The 24,054-nt window shown below is 39.7% G+C and overlaps 1 protein-coding gene and 1 long non-coding RNA gene across 3 annotated transcripts in view; both read left to right on the top strand.

Moving 5' to 3' along the window:
• Nucleotides 1-24,054, top strand: part of WASF3 (WASP family member 3) — a 78,903-nt gene that overhangs the window by 13,389 nt on the left and 41,460 nt on the right. For both annotated transcript variants that reach the window (XM_026108816.2, XM_026108814.2), the window contains exon 2: nt 9,471-9,570. The gene's annotated coding sequence lies outside the window, so the exon portion shown is untranslated. The remainder of the gene's footprint in view (nt 1-9,470; nt 9,571-24,054) is intronic.
• LOC135327166 (uncharacterized) lies at nt 16,067-20,301 on the top strand. The gene is made up of 2 exons (XR_010387302.1): nt 16,067-17,471; nt 20,104-20,301. It is a non-coding gene; the product is annotated as an uncharacterized LOC135327166 (long non-coding RNA).

Below are 24,054 nucleotides of genomic sequence, written 5' to 3'. Positions count from 1 at the left end.
TCTCTCAAGGGCAGGGCGGCTCTGTACTACTGTTGTGCTTGAAAATGAACTCGGTGGAACGTTTTGTTCCCTTCCACGTATGCCTGTAGCATGGATAAATACCACTTTCTGGAGGTCACTCCGAAAAAAAAATGTTCTGAAGACATCAAGTATGTAGTTAGTTGACTAATAAAGCTTCCAGACAAGTGTATCTGGATGCCAATTGCAGTTTCCATTGGTGTGAATGTCTCAAATACATAAAGGGAGGAAAATTAAAGCTTAATTGTTTGCTAATCTGGGAGCTGGACTTGAATCCTTCCTGTGTGTCAAAAGGAGAGTGAAAATCATTAATGAGACCTGACGGGAGATTTTTGTTTTTTTCTAAAGTAGACCTGCATGGCAGGAGTAGAATTGGTGAAAGAGGAAGTGTGCTGCCAGTCATTTATATGTGAAATACCATTATTTCTGCTGCTAGGAACTTGAAAACATGTAATCTTAAAAGCTTTTGGGGCAATAACCTTAAAAAAAAGGTAGCATTCCTGTGGGAACCTGTAACAAGACTGCTAAAATAAGAAGCCAGTATGTATGTACAATGTGTTAAAAGAAAAAATGTATTATGAGGGTTCAGGTGACACAGTGGTTGCCTTATAAAATGCCAACTTAAAGCTTAAAAAAAATGCTAACTTAAAGCTTAAAAAAAAAAGTTGAAATAAAGGTCCATAACTTCTGGTTTAGCTCATTGTAGTCAATGCAGAATTTGCCAGGAATGTTGTAACCTTCGCGATACGTGAGGTCAGCCCAGGTCACAGTGGTGGTTACACCACCTCACCACGTTTTGGTCACGGATCGGGCCTGGAAGGAGCTTTCTGAACACTTCCAACCAAGATTGCTCGTGTCCGAAGGCTAAAACTTTGATGAAGCATCGAGTTCTTAGTTTGGTGCGACTTCACGAGCTGGCGTTCTCAAGCGGCAGGGAGCGTGCCCCTGCTTTTGGGCAAAAGCTTAGCGCGGTTGGTGTCAGCAGTTTTCCAACCCCTAATTGACCTTCTTTTCTGTAACGCTTTGTTCCTCTGCTGCTCTCCTTCCAACACCAGGCAGTTGTTGCACCAAGGGAGAAAGAGGAAGCAACGGGTCGCAGCTATGTCTCTGGCCCTGCCTGGGGAGCGGAGCTGGAGCCCCAAAGCATCCTGCAGCTTTTGCTCTCTAGTACAGCCAGAGCTGAAGCTATGCTGGACTCCCTGCCGACTCTTCCCTCCCCCAGCGCAGGGTGGGCAGCGGTAACCAAAATATCTGCTCGCTTCCATTCCTGAGCATAAGGCGCGCGCTTGCGTTTGGCCTGTCACCTGCTGTGGGGACAGGCCTGGTAATATGCCAGGCACGTGGGGACTTTCGCAGGATGCACTGTGTGCCGCCACTCCTACCGCATGGCAGTGAGGAGAGCAGCTCGTGCTCTTCAAAGGACAAAAGTAGTGTGGATTTCTTGAAGGCCCGTGCCTTTTAGCAGCCAGTTGTCACTGTTTCAAAACTTTTAAAGGATCTTTTCCAAACTCAGGATGTCACGTGGTGTAGGCTACATTTAGTTCATGAAAATCATCCACAATTTTTGTCCTTTTTAAAATGTGCAGTAGAGGAATAAAACGTGCATTTGGAACAAGATTTGAAAATGGATATTGTTGCAGTGATTGGAAGACTGAGGAAGGGACATAGGCAAGAAGCTGAGGGAGAATAGGATAGCATCGATGTAACCATATTAATGTTTGAGCTGTGAGGAGGGTTCTGGAGTATACTTATTAAGACATTTTAGGTGTTCTTTCCAGCAGTGTAACATTAGACTTTGTTTTCATATCTGTTTTTTTCCCTGTTGTTTTAGATCTCTTTAAATAATGCATTTGGAGCAACTGATTGCTTGTTCCAGTATTTGGAGTGCTTAAAACATTGGTATAAGGGGTGAAACAGGCACCTGAAAAACTTGTTCTTGCAAAAAATGGTTGAAGTGGGGAATGGAAAAATAACATTTGCTGCGATAGCTTTTTCTAAATTTAAAATGTTAGCAGTCAGCTGGTGGTATTGAGGGCTATGTAGTCAGTGGCAATCTTCAGTGGTCCTACTGGCGACATGGGTGACTGGTGTGCATGGATTACTCAAAATTTGTATAGAAGCAACAAGATTCTTTATTAAAAAAAAAAAAAAAACTTGTCCAACTAATTAGTCCTGATTGGGTTAAATCAACTGTCCTTCCCCTGTCCCCAGGTTTGTATCAAGAATCTGATTATTTGCAAGTACTGCCTTGGAAATCTGGAGTAAATATCTTTTACACAAACTTTTCAGCAATACCATCTGTAGACCCTACCAGGAGGTAAAATTCAGTTAAGGGAATGGTTTTGTTTACTTCCGAAGTAAAATTAAAAAAGCACCTAAACCCCCAAAATAAAATCCTTGGCGGTTACAGTATAGAGATTAAGAAATCACTTCTGGACTGCACATTCTTAAGGATAATTAGACATAGAGCAGCCTGAAGAATATAAGGATGCAGTAAATGTAGACAGTTGGACAGTGTGTCTACTGTGAATGTCATCAGTGAAATGCAAGATTAAAAGTTTGTGCAAGCTTGTAAGCAGTTTGTGCAAACTGGCTTTCAGATGAAAATCACTCACAAAGATTTTGGTGTCAGCATGGGCTATTTCCTTCCTCCTGGAGATGATAATGCTATAGAAAATACCAAGTGTTGTGAAAATAATACTAATAAAATTTAATTTACTGAGATTATGAAGATACTCGGGGGGAACAGGCAAATCTGATCTCACGGGTTAGTATTTGGAAGAGAACTGGTTGGTGTTGAGGCTGATGTGGAAACATCAGAGAACCTGGAGAGATTTGATGTTTAGGAGAATGAAGTTCACAGGCTTTCCGTTTTGTTCTTATCCCAGTTTAAGCAGTGTAAAGCAGAAATAGTTTTAAAATTCATCTTCATGAAAACAGGTTTTTATTAAAACCATAAAATCTTATGGTAACAGCATACATGTTTATGAAGCCACTTCAGCCATCTCATTGAGAGAAAAAACGGACTTCACCTCAAATACTTCTGAATTTCTGTGATTTGTGTGATCTTCATGAACTGCTAAGTTCCTCTGCATTCAGTGAGGCTCATCATGTCATAGATCCAGGCAAACCTGCTGTAGTTTAACAGGCTTATGAGCAGAAATATTGATAACAGAAAGCACCTGACAGAAATAAGCAAAAACATGGTTCATCTGACCCTTTAAAAACAGTAGTAGGAAATTAAAAAAAAAAAAAAAAAAAAAAGAGAGAGAAATGAGGATGAACTTGAACCACGTAGTTAATGTTAGGGTGTGCTAATCTCTCCTTCAAGAATAGCTCTCTAGCTAGGGTGTTTTTTTTTTAAAAAAAAAAGAGAGTTAAACACTCAAATATTTTGCCTGTTAAATGCTTTTGTTCCTCTTCCCTCCTTCCTCCCCTTCCCCCCATCTTACTACTTTACATAATAAAGTCCTTAATTGAGCCTCATAGCTCAGCTCCTCTGAAGCACTAACCATTTTGGTCTGTTGAGATACAGTCTTATAAATGGTGGCTCTTTGCTGATTAATCAGTATGATGCGTAAGTCTATCTAAAAATGAAGAATTTTTTTGAAATTTTCAAACTGAAAAAGAGACAGCTACACGTTTCAGATATCTTCCAGTGTGTCTCCTACTAATTTGAGCTCTAAATAATGATGTCAACTGTTACTAAAATTGTAGAATAAATGCAGTGAGGGAATTTCCAGAGATTTCTTCATCAAGGAAAAAGTGCTTTAGAAGGCGCTTATATAGAGAGAAAAGAGGAAGAGTAATGAGTAGAGTTTTCTTTTAAAGAAAACATGCTTATTCTTCTGATCTCTTCTCTTGTATACTCATATTGGTGATAAATGCAGTTGTAAGGTTTGTGTTTCTGCCTGCTAGGGTGAAGGGCGCGTCTCCTGTTTTCCAAACACTGCTGAAATCAGTACGCTTCTCTCTTTTTTTCCTCACTTCTCTTGTTTCCGGACTATGGGAGAATTAGCCACGGAGTGATATGAGCAGTAACTTTTAGCCAAATCCAGATGTAAAAATATGTCTTGCTCCTGGATGGGGCATGCTAGGGAGAACAGCTGCTTTCCTGATGCAGCCTGTAACCATGTGCATAATCCTGATTCCATGGAGTTGAAACTGGCTGTCTGCTAGGGCAGCGTTAAGTAAGATACCATTTAGTAAGACTCTCGCTGTCTCCTTTCCTGCTGCATTTCTTCAAACATTTTATTTATTTTTCATTTTTAAATATTATTTTGGTTCTGTTTGTTTTTTTTTGATCATTCTGTTTCTTAGACGTTCTGCAGCCTTCTGCATTTCATTTAACATTTTTTTTGTGAGAGATCTCATTTTGGGGGTACATACGTGTTTGTGTCATCGTGTTTTTGACTAGTGTTTTTCAGTGGGGCGCTGTGTCCTGTGCTGCTTCATGCTTTCTGTTTTCTGCCACTTCTCTCTAAAGTTACGTAGCAGTGGGTTACTAACTGTGTGACCCACTGTTACTTATGGAAGAGTTTGATCGAAACAAAATCCTAGTTTGATGGGGAAAAAAATTCTACTATTTGCTTTGAATGCTGACTGTTGGATATCTGACTGTTTTGTGTTACACCTGTCACTATATCCATTACGTCTTTAACGGTGGATTTAAAAATTAAAGGCTTCTACTCTTGTCTTTCCCAGCCAGCCTTGGAGCAATCTCTGCAGTGATCCCACAGGTCTCCTTTCTGGCTGGGGTACTTAAGTATACCAAGCATCTCTCTGAATATTCATAGTTTGCAGCAATATTTGCTAACTACAAGATATGAAGCTGAATGCTCCAGAAAGTAGAGTTTCATGGGACTTTTTGATTTTAGAGATCATGTTCTAAAATCTTATTAACAGACAAACTGTGCTATATAATGCCCTCGCTGGATGGACCGGCAACAGCTGATAGCACAGAGAAGCAGACTGCTGAGGAAGATCCGTGATCAGTGTTGTTGCTCAAGTGGGTCTCCACGGTGGTGTGAAGCCAGCACTGCTCTTCTAAGCAGAGCACTGGGGCGACATCTCTGGGCATTGAGTGTAGCGCTTAGAGGGAACCCTGCTTTTCCATAAAGGTACATGCAACAAATTCTCTGGAGAAAAGTGCCAGCTGTATCGAGAGCAGGAGCAGGCTATAGTATAGAAGACTTGTACAGTGAGATCAGGATTTTTACGTGTGAAGATTTAGGGACAGTAAATATTGCCAGTAAAGATTTTGGATGGTTGAAAACATCTTAATACTGACATCCCAGCTGGAATTGTTCCTTCTTAGAGGTATTAGGCTTATTTCTTTGTCAGTGATTGGAGAATACATTCTTTTTGAACTAAGCTGGCAGACTAAAAGAGCTACTTGCTGCCTATTGTGATTGGTACTGCTCTAGTAAAAGGCCTGGGAGACACTCCTATTTGTGGTATAGCATTATGGTTAGTTAGACTTGGCTTCATTCGCAGCAAAGAATTAGTGTTGACCATTAAGGAAGAGAGTGCTGTCCTTGTCCCTTACTGTTGAGTACCAAAGAGGTGAGATCTAGGGGCTGATCAGTGCTAGTATGCTTCACACCCAGAGTATCTGGCATACCAGGGCTCTTGCTGGGCTGGTTTCTCAGCCTTGGCGGGCTGTCTTTTGTAGACTGTGGAATCTCTGGAGATTGAGAATTTAACCTCAGGTGGAATCCACAAGCTGTTTAGCTTTCTGCCAGTGTCCCGTTTAAACGGATCTCCTCAATCCAAGAGTGAAGGACTAGTATACTCAGACTGTAAAAATTTGTACCATAATCCAAAGAGTGAAAATGAGTAAAAGAGATGCCAGGTGTTCCAGAAGAGGTTGGCTGTTTTTACACTTAGTTGTCTTTCTGTGTTTTAACGAAAAATTGCAGGAATTTTAACTTGTCTGTAAGGAGTTAGAGGCAGTGGACACACTGGATGCTGTGACCAGGTCTCTGACCATCAAAGTGATTCTCTGAAGAGTGCAGAGTATGCAGTTTTCCTTTGAGGGCTTGGAACAGTTGAAGGAGAGGGCAGATTGCTCTCCGCACTCCAAGGGCAATGTATGTCCTAGTTTAGTCTGCATCTCTGCATGTCTGTGGAGCCTCAGGGTTTGGACTGGACAAGAGAAACGGAGTCTTGCATGAAGAAGCGCTCGGAAAACAAGAGCTGCTGCGTGTTCCTTTGCACTGCTACTGCGGTATGCCATAGTTTATGCCTGAGATCTGGAACAGGCCAAGTCTAGAGATCAGGAACTTTCTAGTTGTCCTGCTCAATCCATGAAAGTTTGTGTCAGACCAGACCGAGTCTTTTAGAGATACTGGCTACTGTTTTTGCTACCCCTTTTTGTTCTTCCACTAGAATTAGGAAGATAGACCATCCCTGTAGATGGTCTGCCCAAGCCTGGATTCAGTCTCTTCAGCTGCTGAGGAGGGACTACCAAGAAGCCCCTTGTTTTGAGTATTGATTTATGGCCCTTTTACAGAAAAAGGTGTTCCAAAAGCCTCTTGTCCCACTACATAAGTACCTAAGATTGCAAGTGGGACCCAACGGATAACTGGCACATGGTTGTGTTCTTCAAAGACTCCAGCTTTGTGTTTCCTAAATGACTGCTGTGGTACTACAGTAGTGTGTGAGATTTTAGTATCATGCTTTTGAGGTTGAATGCATGCAGGAAGGTAACAAGGCAAATCAGTATTACAGGTTTAAAATGCTTCATTTTTTTTGTGTGTATGTATTGATAAGAGTTACTATTTTTAATTCAAGCTACAATAGTAAGCTTTGGATCTCCCTATCTGAAACCATGTTTTAAAAACCCTCCCCCAACCTGAGAAAGCAGACCTTCAAATAAGTAAAGTCTTTTTTCCCCTATTTTGATAAAGAACGCCTGTTTGGATATTTTTAATCCTCAGTCTGTCTAAAAGTTACGTCTTGCATTGAATCCTGTAATTTTTTTTCTCCTGTGGATTTCTGAAGTAATCCTCTGTATGCCAGATAGCTTGTTCCTTAATTTGCTTGCATATCATCTCCTTTCTAGGCGTCTTGTTTAGAAAGTCTCAAAACATTAATTTTAAACAAAACTCGGCGGGCTACACATTTTTAACCAGAAATGAGTGTTACACTTTCTGCTTTTCTGCAGTCTTACGCTGTGGAAACTGGTTTGCACTTCCTGTAGTTTAGTCATTGACTATGAGTCAAATGGGGCACTCGGCAGAGGAGTCAGGGATATACTGGGTAACAAGTGAGAATTTTTTTATTATGACTTTTGCTGAGGTTTCTTTTCTCATGAAGATTTTATGGGAAAAAAGGAATCCATTCTAAAGGGAATGTGTATATTTGCAGTTATACCAGTAAATAGACATTGCTTGGGTGTTAATGGTGAACTGAAATTTTATTTTCCTTTGTCTGTATCTCATGTTGCATGCATCTGCAATATATTTTTCATCATAGGTGAATGTCTTAAATACAGAACATGTGGTGGGATGGTCCAGCATTTCTCTTTTCATTCCCTCTCTGGGTTCTCTGGCTTATCCATGGTCTTTATTTAATATTTTTCTTAAAAAAAAAAAAAAAAAAAAAGAAAAGAGATATAAAGCTGTTTGATATTGGCCACGTCTTTATGTCTTTCATTAACCATGTAAGGATTTGTATTAATCCTAGGAATATGTCAGGGTAACTGATCTCATTTCACCACCAAAACTGTGCAAGATGATCATTCATGCCGCAGTTTGTGGCTTCTGCCCATCCCTGTCCAGGTCGTATGTATTACTGCTCTGAGTTAAGGGTAAGTCTGTCTTTTGGAGTTTCTTCGTTGCAGGATAGATTCAGTGATCCTGTACATCTAGGATAGCTGTTGCATAGTGCAGCACTATAGCTGTGTTTATGTAATTCATGGAGACTGTGAACTGAGAAATTCATAAGCTGCCTTTGTTGCCAAGACTAATGTAACATGTAAGTATATCCTCAGCGTCCTGATAGCATGCTACTAAGGGTTTCAGTTCTTTATAAGGTTCCAGTCATCTTGTGCTAGGCTAATGCTTGATGATACCTATCTTATAGTATTTTTGATATAGAACTAATTGTTCTAAAGTAGATTTACCGTTTCTTGAACCACAGATATGAATGAAGAAATTAAAGCCTCGATTCAAATAACTTAGGTTAATAGGATCATGTCTGACATAATTTTAGTCAGTCTTGTAAAGCTGCATTTGGAAGAAGCCTTCTTCCTTGCACAGTGCACCTATCCTGGTGATAGGGTAGGCAGAGCCCTGAGTGTGAATGCACTAATGTACCTAAGCCTCTTAAAATATTCCTTAACAATTCCTTATGCAAGCATCTAAGTGAGAAAGCCCTTGGCCAACTGGTAAAGCTTGGTAGCAGAGTAATTTGAGGGCAATGTTATGTTTGGAATAGGTGACCACTGCACTGAGGCTTTCTGGAATTGGGATGGGAGCGCCGTGACGTTAGAGCTCTGATCTTTTGATGAGGATAAAGGAAATTTGGGGAGAGTGGTGACAGTGGGCGAGAGGTGTTGTGTAGGACCTTGATACTTTCCTTTGAGTCGTCTGTGTGTGTCGTGACTTTAAAGAAGTGTCTTATTCTTCTAGTTCTAAAACTTTGTTTTAAAGCCTGTTTAATAAATGTGTCCTTGCAATAGCAGAGAATTTTTTTAACCTCTCTTGTAAATTTGTGATAACCAAAGCAGGCTCTAACTGTATCCCATCAAAGAATGTATAGCCGCAGCCTTTTAAAATATGCCTGTGTTGTTAGTCTGTCATGGTCAAACGGCATGTATTTGGGAGATCATCTTTGTGCAAATTCTTGCAGAAAGGACTGCTGTATAAAAGTCCTCTACCACAAGGACTTTTTTTATAAAACAGTATATGACCAAATATTCATCTCTAAATTAAAAATAATTATTCTCTTGATTGCATATATTACAACTAAGAGCTGTAAAATTTTTATGGAAACTTGTTTCAAGAATCTGTTTACTCTTTTTAGTGGGTTTGTTTTGTGGTGTTTAGTAATACTCGATCTGTTGTGAAGTATCTAGTAGGACTCAAACCCAGGGCTTTATTATGCTTTACTATAGGCTATTATCTTATATTTTCCCCTCCCCACAGTTTTTAAGTGGGTGAGTGTTACCTTATCTGTAGATACTTCCAGTTAAAAGGAGGGATATTAACTTAAAATTACACAAGCTTCTTGCTTGTCTTCGAAAACTGTAATTAAGCTCTAACATGGTCTTAATTTCTAGCTCAAAACAGTTTAAAGTTTGTGTACAGTTTCTTGCATGTTTTAGTATTTTTTCTTAACTGGCCACTGATTCTGATTTTTTTTATGCATTTCTTTAGTTTGTCATCCTGTTATTGAAGAGCTAAGTTGAAAAATCTGTATTGATGATTTTGTCTTTCTGTTTGCAGATAAGGCCACCTGAGTGTGCTGGCAAGATATAGATCAGCTGTCTTCTCAAACGGGTGAACAGGAAGGATATTCTCTCCTCCCTTTTTTTTTTTTTTAATGGTAAGTTCAAGGGAGCTCCTATTCTTATTGAACATACCTTGTCATTTAGTTCATGTTTGTGAATCGGTCACGAATAACTTTGAAAATTGTGGTAAGTCCTTAAACTGAAGACTAAATGATGATGTTTGGAAACTGTCCAGAAGGTTTTGAGTTGAGATTTGGAAGGAGAATTCTATTTCTCTGAAGTTTAAGATTTGCTGTTTTAGGCCCTGAAACCAATGTCAAAATCTCTGCTAGACCAGGAGACTAGTATCCATTTAAATGATAATCTTATTGTGCAGAAAACAGAAATAAATTTCTTTTTATTCCTGGATGTTCATAATATACTGGATTTAAAATCTGCATCTGCTAGTTACTTTTGCCCTGTGTAATCTGTACTTTGCTGACATGTCCTCTTAGAGAGAGAGTTAAACTAAATCTGCTGAGGTTAAATGTTTGACTGTTTGCCTCAAATCTCTTATTATCAGTTATACTTCTTATATTTATTGATATTAAATCAGTGATTAGGAAGCAGCTTTGTTTGGGAAAGTTTTCCCTCTGCCCATTGCTCTTCCTACTGTGCTGCTGTGCGCACACCCCCGAGATTTCTTGATGAGGGAATAACTGTTGTGTTGGTGGGAGAATGAAAACAGTTATGTAGTGCTTCCATCATCATGTGACAAAAGATGTACATCACGCTAGATGATGTTAATGGAGGGCTACTGCCAAAGTTCAGACAATTTAGTTAGCATTAGTAAAGCTTTTTTTTTTTTTTTCTCCCTTCCCCTGAAGATAAAGGGCTGGGTCTTGTCCCCATCTGCAAAGGGAAGGAGAGAAACCTTGTGAGCAGGGGAGAACCTGGAGAGCAGGTTTGCTGTTCTTGCTTCTGAGAGGCCGAGAAAGTTAAAAGTAGTATTAGCTACTTGTGGGAGGGACCTCTTCTTCCTGTGCTGCTTTCCTCCTACACCGTGCTACCGTGCCTTCCTCGGCACCAACAGCAGCCAGTCTTATTTTCAGGGTCTCTGAAATAAGCATAGTGTGCAGTACTGCTTTAGGATACTTCCTTAGGAAATTTCTTTACTGTGAGGGTGACAGAGCACTGGAACAGGTTGCCCAGAGAAGTTGTGGAGTCTCCTTCTCTGGAGATACTCAAAATCCACCTGGACACAATCCTGTGCAGTGTGCTCTCGGTTACCCTGCTTGAGCAAGGGGGATGGACTAGATGATCTCCAGAGGTCCCCTCTGACCACAGCCATTCTGTGATTCTCTGATACTGTTGTCTTTGTTGGTGTTCGAGAGCAGAGCCTGTCTGTCATCCCTTTGGCGTGCTCTGTCCCCTCAGCTGTCTTAGAAATTCATGTCTGCTTATTTTGATTTTGAGTTCTGATTGTATGCTTGATATTCCAGTTGCAAATCAACATATGTCCTGAAAGAAGTTGCAGCTTAAATCAGGAAAAAACTCAAAAGAAAAGAGTTCTGGAAAACTCTTCTATATGTGCATGTATTTACAATGTCAAGTAACTGTTTTTGTGGGCATGCTGCAAGAAACTTTATTTTGAGGGGTGAAGGTATGAGGAAGCAATATGGCACATGAAGAGTCATGTGGACAACAGCTTTGAAAGGAAAAGGATGGAAGAAAACCCCTTTGCTCTCTCGCTTGCTCTGTAATTATACATACGGAGAGTGTGAGTGTGTGTGTGTAGTTAAATAGTAAGATAACTTGATTGTTGTCTGTATAGCCAGCTAGCCAGGCTTGAAGTTCACTAGTGAACTAAACACACGCTTAGAGGATTGAAGTTCCCTAGGGAAATGCATGCATACCCTGGTCTTCTGTGATAGTGGTGGGAGCAGCTGAGTCTGGGTGCACTTACGGCCTTCGTGAGGTTACTGGGGTTCCTCTGACTGTCCTTGTTTCTCTGCTCCTTACCAAGCCTTAGTGTTTATTGTGATTAACCCTTCATCACATAGCACTATATTTACTAGCTTTCTTCCCTGATGGACCTTGGTTGCAATGATGTACTGAGATATTTCATTGTCTTGTAATAAGTCTCAAAAATGGGATCTTAGAGAATGAGCTTTGTATTTAGTATTCCCTTCAAAGTGGTGCTTTAATGTTCTTTTGTTCCTTTTCATCTAAAAACTAGTTGTAGTAAACATAATAAATTGCAACTCTTAGTTGAACACTGATCATTCATGTATCACAAATATTCTAATCTGACACACAATTTGGAAACTACCTGGTCAATAAAATGACAAACCTGTATTCAAATTAATTGCTTTATTCTACAGAAAATAATCTGATTTTTTTTTAAATTTCTGCTTTGAAGCATTTCACTTATAGTTCATAATTAAATATTTTAATGACTTCATTGCTGTTTTGCATGTATTTTAAGGCATTTTCATTTTAAATCAAGCCATTGTCTTTGTCACTTGGATTATAATTGTGTCTCATCTTTTTTGTTTCTCTTCATATCTTAGTGTGTTTTGGTATATATGAATATGAAATTACTAATTCCTTACTATACCATCTTATGTATGTCGCATGTACTACTTTTTCTAAACCTTTACTGTAATAATACAGTACTAGACAACAAATGTCTACCTCGAAGAATGTTGGAGAGCATGTAGTCAGGAAAGAAATATCAAATATAGGGCTTGGAAAAGCACCCTGATGTTTACCAGCCCGAAATGTCAGTGTGCTAGACTGGCTGAAAAGCTGCTTTGTCATTGCACATAAGCAGCTTGAAGGAATACGTGGTCACAGTTAGTTTGGCTCTACCTATGGAGTCAAATGTCACATGTTCAGTTAAAGCTAAATTTGAGGTTGCTGTGTGGATAAAACTGTTCCAGTCTTTAGAAATATTTCTGTCATGAAAGCAAATTACATATTTTTAGTCTGATTAAGCCAAATTTATTTGTAGACTTTTTGCCTGTGTTATGTGGCTGTTTAATCTCATAACCTCTATCCTTAGTGGTTGACAGATCCATAGAATGATTCATTAACTTGCATCTTTGATTTAAAGCAAGCAATTAAGAGACATTTCCTTCAAATTTTCTTCTGAGGACTAAAGTTTGGATTTTCCCAGAAGGAGAGAGAAGCCTTTCAGAACTGGAGAATAAATGGGTAAGAAAGGTGAGGCAGGAGAGAGAAACAGGCTTCTAGAGACTGGTAGGAGGCTTTGGGACTATTCAGCCATCCAAAAGCTGAAGAGCACTATTTTCATGGGAGCGGCTGGAAGAAGCAGGACAGGGTATCCCAAATGGTGTTCTGGTTTAAAAAAATAAAAGCCATATGAGAGAGAGAGTATCCCAGGATCCTTGCATTGTAGAAGTGGTAAAGTCAAAATGCGGTGGAGCTGGTTTTGGGAGAGACTGACTCAAAATCTGATAGAGGAGCCTGATCTTAGATTCTAGTCGTCTTTGAGAGGTGCATGCGTTTTCCTAGAGCATCCTTTCTTGTTTCCTGTTTGGTTTTCCTATTAAAGAGACCGACTAGTTGGGTTCAACTATTGGCTATATTGGATGAGAACTCTACTTGGTCTGCATTTAATTTTGATGCTTGGAGTTGAGTGACTTTATATATAGTTTTAAATTGCAGCCTGACAGAATGGAATTGATGTTAGTACACAAGGAGGAGGAATTTGGTAAATCTGGCATCTGTGCAGTGGGAGATTTAGTACGCCCATCCTTTTCAAAATAGCAATATAAACGCATACAGAAATATTCTTTATTATGACTGTCTGAAGCTATGCGGGCAATTCAATGCCACTTTGATGCTACAGCTCAACAAAGTCATTGGCCTCTTGTCTGGACTGTTTCTGAGATTGTGATTGGCATAGTAGTAATTTCCCTACTGAATTACGCAGTCACTGTGTGGGGATCTGTTTGAAGATGAGGTTTAAGTCTTGGTTGCCTGCAATGATTAACTAAATCAGTTTCTAAATTTAACTGATGTAGTTAAATTGCTTTTTGAACTGCGTGTAGATTAGTCTCTAATGGCTTGATTTTCCATACATGCAGCATGTAGTCTCTGTAGATTACATTGACTATTTTAAAGTGTAATTTAAAGCAATGTAAGTATTGATTGGTTACATAATTTGGAGGGGGGTGGGGAAGGTGCATGTAATCCTAGATAACTATTTAAATTACATTTTCTGAGGATCAGGGTCAACGCCTGTATGTGTCTAATGTGAATTTAGCAGTCCACGAAAACTCTGGTCGCCAATGCACAAGTTTTGCTCAGTTTGGTGTGATTCTCAGACAGGATCCGAGGCACAGTGCCAGCAGAGCACAGCGTTGCCTCGCGGAACCTCAACACCGACGCGGCAGCAGCAGTCGTCTTACTGCGCGGCAGTCAGCTGCTTGGAGCCGCTGTCCCGAAATCGCTGCCGCTTTGACTGCGGGGCCTCTTCAACTCAATGGGGTTTAAACTAATAGAGCATTTACCATGGGAAAATTATGTTACCCAGCAGGATGACAGCAGTGTTGGGATGGAGGCACTCTCCAGACTTTGAGGCTGAGAAGTCAGGAATATGTTGGCTGAAGGGAAAGAGGAGGACCTGACTCTCCTGCCTGTTGATGAGGGGAGTCCTGGCCTCTGCCCTCCGTTCCTGGAGCTGCTCATGCGTTCTTTTCTGTAATAATACAATGTTTAGATAAAAAGGCCAAAGTAGCCCTGGAAAAAGGAGTGTGGGTTTTTTTTTTGTTTTTTGTTTTTTTTTTTAAACATTTGAAAGGAGAGTGGAAGGCTGAAATTCTCTAACTGCATTGTAAGACATGAAGTTTTGTGCAGGAGGTGAAGGTGGAAATGCACTGCTACTGCAAGCAGTGACTGACTGCAGCTGTTCAGATGTTTGAAACATGGGCTAGATGAGAAAACAGAGTTTGGGGAAAATGAGCAAAGATGCACAATACAGTTAGAAAATAGTGATGATTGCCTATGATACGATATACAACGAGAGGAAAAGGGTGGGGAAGGTGCGGATTATCATGTTGCATCATTTTTGGGAAACTTTTGTTTAAAGGCATGCATTTCACCTTTAAGGGGAAACTATTTCTGCACCTTAAGCACAAATTTTCTGTTGTGGAATTTATATAGTGACCGAAGCCATAATGGTGAGATTCTCTGAGTACTGTTTGCATCCAATGGAGACTTTCTGTCTAGCTCAGCTGAGTAAAGGAAAGCTGGGATATATCCTATCAGATAGGACTGAGTAGAGATTAAATGTTTCTGGGCTGTGAGAAGAAAACTGTAGGATAATAGGAAGCTTAGACTTACAGAAATATTAGCATTTTCCATTAACTGTGTTTTTTCACAAGTCTTCAATTGCTATTTAAGTGGTAGTTGTTTTGTTTATTGAAAAATGAATACAGTATAAAATCTTAATGCATATTTAAAAAAGTCTGTCTCACTGCTTTCAGTCTTGAGTACAGAAGACGTACCTAATTTTCAGGTGTTTTGAGATATTAGAAGTAGAGAATTTGATAGGCACTCCAGCGAATGTGTGTGTTGGCGTGTGTATAGAAACTTTTTCATAAAGCTACAGAGAGGCAATCAGTACTGTAATGTCCAGATCTGCATCAGCTCGTAAGCACAGAACAGTCAAACTTCTGGTGATGTTGCAAATCAAATTGAAATGATTAAACATCTTAAATGAGAACATCTTCTGTAAAATGAAGAAGTGGTTAACTATCAGGGGAAGAAAGCTTTAAAGGACAAGTTTATAGCAAGCGCACTTCAGGATTCTGTATCTTCCTTTGTTTTTGTTTCTTACAAAGTGTGGTGGTTTAAGAAAAACAAAAATGACCTAAACATCAACACTGGAGAATTTGATTTCTTTGTTTTTTCAGTGTGTCAATTCAGCATGTTTAGATTCAAAATAATCTGCTTACTGGTGTTAAGAATAAACATTTGTTTATAGGAAAACTTTTCTGTTTAAAACAATTAAATGTTGGATCAGTATCAAAAATGCTTTGTTCCAATATGGAAAATATTTTGAAGCAAATTCATGGCAAACTTTGGAACTAACCACGGTGGAACTGGAATGGGGAAAGACAATCAGACAGTTTTCTTGGAGATTGCTCTTTGAAATTAATTTTAAACTGCTTGCTTTAATTAAGTTCCCAAGAGCCTGCAGTGATTTTTAAGATCTAAATGGTTGTTCTTTCCTTTCTAACTTCAGGAGCAAAGTGTAAAATTAAAACATCCGTTTCATTGAAATTCATTGCAGTCGGATGTCTTTTCTTGTGGATAAAACATTAACTTGTAAAACTTCCTCTTTTTTCTGTGCAGTTTGTGTGTTATATATTTATAGGATTAAACAGATACTCTTAAACTCTGTTGTTGATCTGGTTGTGGCTGCAAAGCTTCTTTATGTAGCAGTCTCAGCTATACATTAAAACACGTTAAAAATAGGTATTAATGAGTCCTTTAAAAAAAGGATTAATTTAGCATTGAATATCTTTCCAGACAGCTGCCTGAACTGAAGTCTGCCAGTATTCAGTTAGCTGGGTTCATATGCCCACGCCTTGGGGAGAGGCTGCATCTACTTCTGCTTTCTCTTCCTTTTCTCTTCTGTGAAAAGAGATGGCATATATTATATATAATATATAATATATTATTATGTGGCCTATTTGAGAAGATTTTGTGTTTAAATAAGAACGGGGTATTTGAACAAGATATTTTATCCTAGATGGTCTAAGGAGAGTTCGAGAAGGGTATGGGGAGGGGATAGGAAAGAGGAGGAGCAACTACCTGCGTAATTTTTTTAATATCAGAAACCATCTTTAGAATCGGTCTATGGTTAGTAAACATTTCTAATAAGATTTAGTCAGATACAGTGCAAAGAACAAGGTTTTGAACCAAATAGGCCTCCCACGCAAACTTTGGAGTATAAAAGAAAGAAAGAAAGAGTGAGCAGGAGGAAGGGAGGATAGGGAGAATCACTGGTTATACCTCTCCCCTCAGGTAATATCAGCTGGGACTCTTGTTGGACCAGACAACAACTTCTAAAGCAGCAGTGAGACATGACTTTGGCAACAGCGAGATATGCAAAGCAGAGTCTGAGCTAGTAAATCGGCCAGGTAGAGCGAAGAAGCTGTAGGATGCAACAGGCGCCTTTCTTGTGTTGGAAACTGGAATAGGAGCACGCAGAAGGCAATGGTCCTAGAAGTGAAGGAGGAGAGAGCGAGCTGTCAGTGGGGCTCCTATAAAGGAGGAAGAGTTGGACTGTTACTTTAAAATGTGGGCTGGGGCATCGTAAGTTCAAGCACTAATATAAAACTGATTGACTCCTCTTGCTTCTCAGATGTTCAGTTACACTATTTGGATAGATGGGCACTTCCCTCTGAAAGTACAGAATATGAAAGATGTGATCAGTTCAACATTTAATACACTCATATACTATTTTAAGACATTTAAAGTTAAAATAATGGGAAACAAGTTATGCATAGGAATATATATAAAATGTTCTGTTCTCTATGAATGGTAAGAATTGAGACTTTTGAGAAATGTATGTATCTCAAAACATGTATAAAGTGGGTTCCCTTGGATTTTTTTGGTATGGTTTGTCATTGATTCAATCTTTCTCGTTTGAAAAGGGGAAAAAAAAGACCTTGGCATGTGATGCTGCCTTTCATCTCACCAGTGACATGTTGTTTCTGAGGAGCAGAGCATCATAGTTTCTGCTGTTTCTATCCCCCTCCTCTTTTGGAGTACTGTATATTTGTAAAAATTATTATTTAATACTTTATGCTTTTTTAATTGGCTAAAATTAATCTTAAATATTTGTATATGCTGCTTTTTCTCTTTGAAAGGAAACTGCAGAAACCAATGTATACCAACTTAGCATTCACCAAAAGCATCTATTTTTATGAAAAAGATGGAAATGATGCAGTCATAAATTACTTATGTGGCTAACAAGGTAAATACAATTTGTAATGAATGCATGAGAAATGTCATATAATATAGTCCTTAAAACATGACAGATGCCTTTAAGCCTGAATAATAAGTATGTAAGAAATGTGTTTGTTTTGTTTTATGAGATTGATAGGCCTTTTCTGAGTATACTGGAGTTTCTTGGCGATTTTGGGGAGGTTGACAAAGAAAACTGCAATGACCATGAACTGTTTTTAGCATAGTTTTCTGTTCTTACCAAAAAGATGGACTAGATAGATCTAAAGCCTCTTTCTGTGACAGTATTGATGTTCTGTTTCTTTTTTGTTGAAAGCAGCTATTAATCTCCCAGGCCAATGTATCTTTCAGATCTGGTTACCTCATTTTAAGTAATTTCTTTTGCTTAGCTTGCTGGTCACCCACACAACTAAAGGTTATAGCTGACCATTTGAATGCCTCTATTTCAGTGTGAAGTGAGAGGTTCGCTTGAATCATCGTTTTTTCCTTCGTATTGAAGCAGATTGAATGCTTTCACTATCACATCATCTCAGCTATAAGGGCAGTTAATTCCTTAAAAAGCTTTGAATTCTTTCCTAATGATTATATTTTTGCTCATTTACATCTTACTCTAGTCCTGAAAGTGCTTCAGCCAGGGCCAACAGCTGTAGTAGCAGAAATGCTGAAACAGGGAATGGGGAAAAGAATCCATTTAATTGTACCAAGGAGTGGTTGGCTTACAGCTGAGTTAAAAAGCACAGCTTTGTGTAGTGGATCCTAAGGCAATAGCTGGGATTTGCTTCCGAGAAGGAAACATAACTCATGTTGTGGTTGAAGCATTTGCTGTGATCTAGGTCCAATTTCTGGTCCTTCTATAGGCTCTGTCTGCCTTTAAGCATGATTACAAGAGCTTTGTGCCTCTCAACTATAAAATCGAGATGTTACTTTCCTTTGTCAAGTTTGGAGGGTAAATGAAATGTCTAGGTGTACAGATATCGCAGTAACACAGGTGCTATGCAACCTTAGTATGATAGGTGTTTTGCAATTGTAACCCTGTTAGGCTTAGGCAAGCCACTACTGCTTCAGTGTGTTTTTGTTGGCCGTGTTGCAAAGATCTAGGATGTGGTTGACCGCCAACAAGATGGGTGCCAGCCAGTGGGGAAGATGAGATCTTAGCTATATATTCTTCCCCAAGTATTTGGTGGCTGAGTATGCTATAGGAAAAGAGCAGATAGATGAAGCTGTGGCTCTTGTGCATAGAACGTCTTTATTCTCTCACTTCCCGGGGAGTCTTGATTCACAAATGTTGGAGGAAGCCATAATTCAAAGGTAGTTTGTGACAGGTTTTCAGCCTTTGAAAAGATTGGGGTTTTCAGCCAATCTTTGTCCCTTTCCTCTACCTTGTCCCCAAAATACCAAAACAAAACAAAACACTTCTTTTCCAACTTCTATGTACTGAATTAAAACATACTAAGGCTTTTTAGGGTGCATTACACTATTACCTTAGTTTGGATCAGAAATACGTTTATGATGTAAATCTCCCAATTGTCAAGTACATGAACTGTTTTCTGTTTGGATGAATCTGAAACCAAATGGTGCTTGCTACGAGCATACCTGACTTTGTTTGGCATCTAATAGGCATTCAGTTCATGAGGCCAGACTAGAGCTAATTTGGAATAAACTCTTCCCTCACCTTCCAAAAAATGTGCATAATACTGACACAGGATCATCAGCACCAACTATTCTGCTCCACAGGTCTGTTTGCTCCCATTGCACCACAGAATTTGCTAATGTAGTTTTAGCCTTAATTACTATTCTGCTAATTCCTTTTGAAGTCTCTGAACATCCCTGGTGGTCCAAAAGTGGAAAACCACTGATGGATGGTAATGTTTTCTTTCTTATGGTGTCCATCCAATTAGTTCAGTTCTGCTTTTATTCAATTTTCTGCTGTTCCCTTTTCCTTCCAACTTACCTGTACTTGGCATTGACTGAAAGAGCAAAATTGTAGAGATAGCTGTAAATCAATATGATGCTTCCAAATCTTCAGTGTTAGGTTCTGAAATTTTATAGAGTCTTAAAAAGCAATGTTTACATTTTCAAAACTGATTTTAAAAAAGAGAAGATTTTACCCATGTATTTAAAAATGTTCTGCAAAGGATGTTTAAATTCACTTACTTGAAACGCCAGAAGAAAGTTGACTTTTTAAAATTTTCAGTGTTATCATTGATAAGCTGCGTATCTCCAATTATCTCAGCCAAGATTTGATGATCTTAGCTGGAAAAAAGTTGCTTAAGCCTCTCTTTAGTGATTGATTATATACGGTGAGAATGCTTTATTTATTTTTTTTTCTTTCCCCTCCCCTCGAAGCTGGTTTCTGGAACACTTCTACCCTGACAGCTCCATGGAGAGCTGTTGATACAATGCCAGATTTCATGGAACAAAGCTTTTCAGGCTTCAAGTTTTGAAAGGGGATTTTTAGAGAAGACTAACTGCTGTATTCAGTCTGAGACTTGCTGTGGTTTTATAGAAGCTTATTTGTCTCATAATGGGAGTAACTGTCTTTGCAATGATGAAGTCTCTTAAATGCTGCAAATACGGCATTGTAAGCCAATACTATGATATCAAAACATGTTACTTCTACTAATGCCTAACATTCATTTTAGGTTTTATTTTCAAAAACTTCTGAGACAAGGATTGTAGATTGGGCAAAACCTTCTGACATCTGAATTTGGGATGCTAGTAAAAGGAAGAATCTATGACAAAACAAACTAGAAATACCAAGGGGAAGTAATGTTTTATATTTGAGATGTAGCTGCTTTCAGTCTTATGTGATTCATATATTAATAAAATAATAAACAATATTTCAAATGTTTTCAGAGGGCTTTTTGTATTTTACTGCAGTTTTATTTCTTTTGGTTTTCTTTTCCTGCTGAAAGATGTCAATGAGTACCTGTCCATGTAACTTATGTTAGCTAAGGAGGATGAACCTGGTGGCCTGATGGGTGGGATGAGGCCACTGCAGCTCTGTGTCCCCAGGTCCAACCAGAAGCAAGGCTGACAATGTTTTCCCAATAGGTACCCATGCAAACACACGTATACAACATATGTATACACAGCCGGCCACACAAATCAGTACAGACAGACACACTCAGCACTTGCACAACTACCACCAATGGCCTCATCCTCTTCCCCTCTCTGGCTGATCAGGAGGTCCATTAGTGGGACATATATACATATGTACAATGTGGATCCATCCAGTAGCTGGGCTTGGATGTTCAGTCCAACCAGTAACTGGCCTGGTGTCCCTGCTCTCCCCCATTGCTGGCAACTGCACATATGAGGCCCTGGGGCCTGCAGCCCCATCCGTGTTGCTGGTGCAGACACCCCTGAGACACCCTATGGATCCCGCAGCAGCTGGCCTTGGACATGCAGACTATGCCATAGCTGCTCCTGGATCCTCACCCTTCAAGGTCCCTCACCCCTGGAGGCACACATACACAAGTGCATCCCAGTTCAGGCCTAGGCCCTGTGGCCTCTGTGGCTAGTGGCTGGGACTCCTTGGTCCATCTTGTAGTCAGCTCCCCTGGGGTCGCACCCTTAGTGACACTCGCACACACATGCCTTGTTCCCAGGTCACATCACCGGCTTGCTGGCTAGTCTGGCTTGAAGTTTGCTAGTGATCACACGGTGACTTGTGCACCCTCACTTGCTCTGGTTGCTGATACTACAGACACATGGGCCTTCTCACCTATGGTCTGAGTCCATTTGCTGGCACTTAGGCCCACCCACCCACACTTTCACTCTCACTCACTCACTCTAGTGTCCCTCACCCAGAAAGGAATTTAATAAGGAGACAGGACAGACTGTGCTGGTCAGGCGCAGGACACAGCCAGACACGCCTACTGGCCAGCCCTGTTTACATGCCACTTGTCCTTTTGATCCCTCTGGTTTCCCATGTTTGTTCCTCCACTTAGATCCCTCCCTTCCTCTGCATTTGGTTCTTTCCGTAAACATCCCATGGCAAGTCTTGTGCAATCCCTAAAGGCTGTTCCCCAGCATCCCGCACCCCTGGACAGTACCTGTCCCCTCATGTGAACGGTGCCCTGGAGAGCTGCCTCCGTTGACTCATCGTGCTGGGTGTCACACCTGGCCCGGGGGGTGATGCTCGCCTCGGATAGCCCTGGGAGAGGACCAGACAGTTCCCCCACCTGCCGTTGCCTCGCTGTGCTCCTTCGTGCTCACGGAGATGAGCTTTTATCATGTAACCGAACAACGTAATTTTGAAAAATGGCTTGAGTACCGATGAGGCGAGGAAAGGAGCATAATGCAATTTGATTTCTGTTAGACCCTGTGTGTGTTATTTGCTCATAATTTAATTCTCGGGGTGTGTGGAGCTCATGTACTCTGGTAACTGATATTCTGCTATGTCAGCTGTAACTATTTTAATTGAATTGATATAATTTCCATCTTGAATGATTTGATATGTAAACAGTTTTGAGAGATGTTTGTCTCCATTCTCCGCTCCTTGGATCCTGACTTTGCCCAGTTTATCTTCCTTTTTTTCCTGATTTCTTAGTAGAAGTGAACTTCACAGAATTGTACTGAAACTGCTTACAAGCTGGAAATGTGTTTGAGTCATGAAGACTTTTTAATATACAATTTATTTCACTAGTTGTGCTTGGATTAAATACTTCTTTGTTGCAGAATGTTTTGTGAGTTTTTGCAAACACTTTATGACCTACAAGTTATGTTAAATTGGGAAATATTTAAAGTCTAAGCTACACATTTTTTGAGTAATAAAAATACAGAACAACTGCATAATTAGCTTTCTGAAAAAAATGACTACTTTTAGCTGTACTTTAAAAGTAAATTTCATTTTTTTATTACATTATTTATTAAATTTTTAAAATGTAAATGTAGAGTTCTGCTTTACATTCTTAGAATGAGAATGTAAAAATAGATCGTCCTACTACTTACTCCGGTATCTTCAACTACATGCGTGAGGATATTTTGAATATTTTGAAAAACTGATTTAGATGGTTGTCAGGTCACCTCTATTCTTCTGCTAGTTTTACCTAGTTTCTGCCAAATTTGTAATTGCGAAGAGGAGAGGACAAATTGGGAAGAGGAGGAGAGAAGATAGAAAATTAACAAACACATAAGGTTTTTTTTTTTTTTTTTACCAGAGAAAGCCAACCACCAAAAAGAAGATGTGTTAATACTGCAGGAATTTAGTTTTGTATGCAACCATTAAACATGTTAAAATCTTAAATTTCTAATTTTTTGCTGAAATGAATGGTTTCTGTGATTCTCTTGAAGATGGTAGCCAGGGGTAAGCGAGAGGGAGGTGACCTGATGGAAAGCGAGTGCAGTATTAGTGCTTAAGTTACCAAACATGGCAAATACATATAGGAAAGAGCTATGAAAAGTATCCTCACTCCAGGAAAGTTTGTAATTGGAGCTCAGGCCTCCTTGGACACCAAGGTGAAGTAATCACTACACAGAAACTTGCAGGAGGCCTGGCTGCATCAGTTTGGGCGCTTTATCAGACTGCTTACATCTCTGGTTTTTGCCGCTGTCGTGTGACCGTTGTACTTCCATCACTCCGAGGGCTTTGCTGATACAGGTACCAGTCCTTGGTCATGTGGCGCGTCATGGGATGCTGTAGTACGTTAGTTGCCAGAAGATGGACTTCACGGGAACAGATGGCATTCTTGGCTCAGGCTGACAGTAGCTGGGAAGCTTTATGTTGGTTCATTTAGACTCAGCTGTTAATATTTGGGTCCAAACACAAAATATTTTGTTCCTCTTTTTCCGTAAAATGAAGGCAAAATATCTGTTTTTTCCCATGTGGACTAGCTCCCTCTTCTAGCTTTCTGATATATAGGGAAAATAAAATGTTGACATAGTCTTCATAAACAGGAGACTTGGGGAAATCCTGAGTTTAGTGCTGTAATTCATTGGGGGTGAGGGAAGCTGCAACTTGAAGAATTTCAGGGATGTCAATTTATTTTGTCTTTGCTTAAATCTTTACAGGCTGTCTCTGTGCTGGGGATATGTGCCAGGAAATTTATGCCTCTGTCACAAAGAACCTAGCTGTTGAGGCAGGTGTGAAAGTTGCTTGACTGCAAGGTATTTTATGGACGGTGATATACTGTGGTAGCCCAACCTCGGCAAATCTGACAAAGTATCATTAGAGTTGTTTCCCAGTGGGAAAGTCTGTCCTGGTGAGAAGAATGAGGACACCTGAACTGGAAGTCCAGGAGGCACGTTAGGAGTTTAGGCAGATAAAGATTAATGTTGTCTTGAAAGATAATGTTTTACTTTTGGGGTTTGACTTATACTGTTGCTCTCTTCCATCATCCCTGAATGTTTATATATAATATGTTTATACACACACACACACACATGCGTGTGAGTGTGTATATGTGTGTGTATATAATACAGGGCTTTTTTGGATTTTTTGTTGTTAGGGAGAACTGTGAGCAAACTTAACGCTTCCCCTCCACATGGTGCTTTAGATATTAGATTAATTGCTGAAGGAAAAAAAAAAAGTTTAAGAACACGTATTTTTTTTCGGGAAAACAGTGTTCTGAAGGGATTTTAACTGTGAA

Source organism: Dromaius novaehollandiae, chromosome 1, assembly GCF_036370855.1.
Source record: "Dromaius novaehollandiae isolate bDroNov1 chromosome 1, bDroNov1.hap1, whole genome shotgun sequence".
Classification (NCBI taxonomy): Eukaryota; Metazoa; Chordata; class Aves; order Casuariiformes; family Dromaiidae; genus Dromaius; species Dromaius novaehollandiae.
This window is presented reverse-complemented; position numbering and strand designations above follow the sequence as displayed.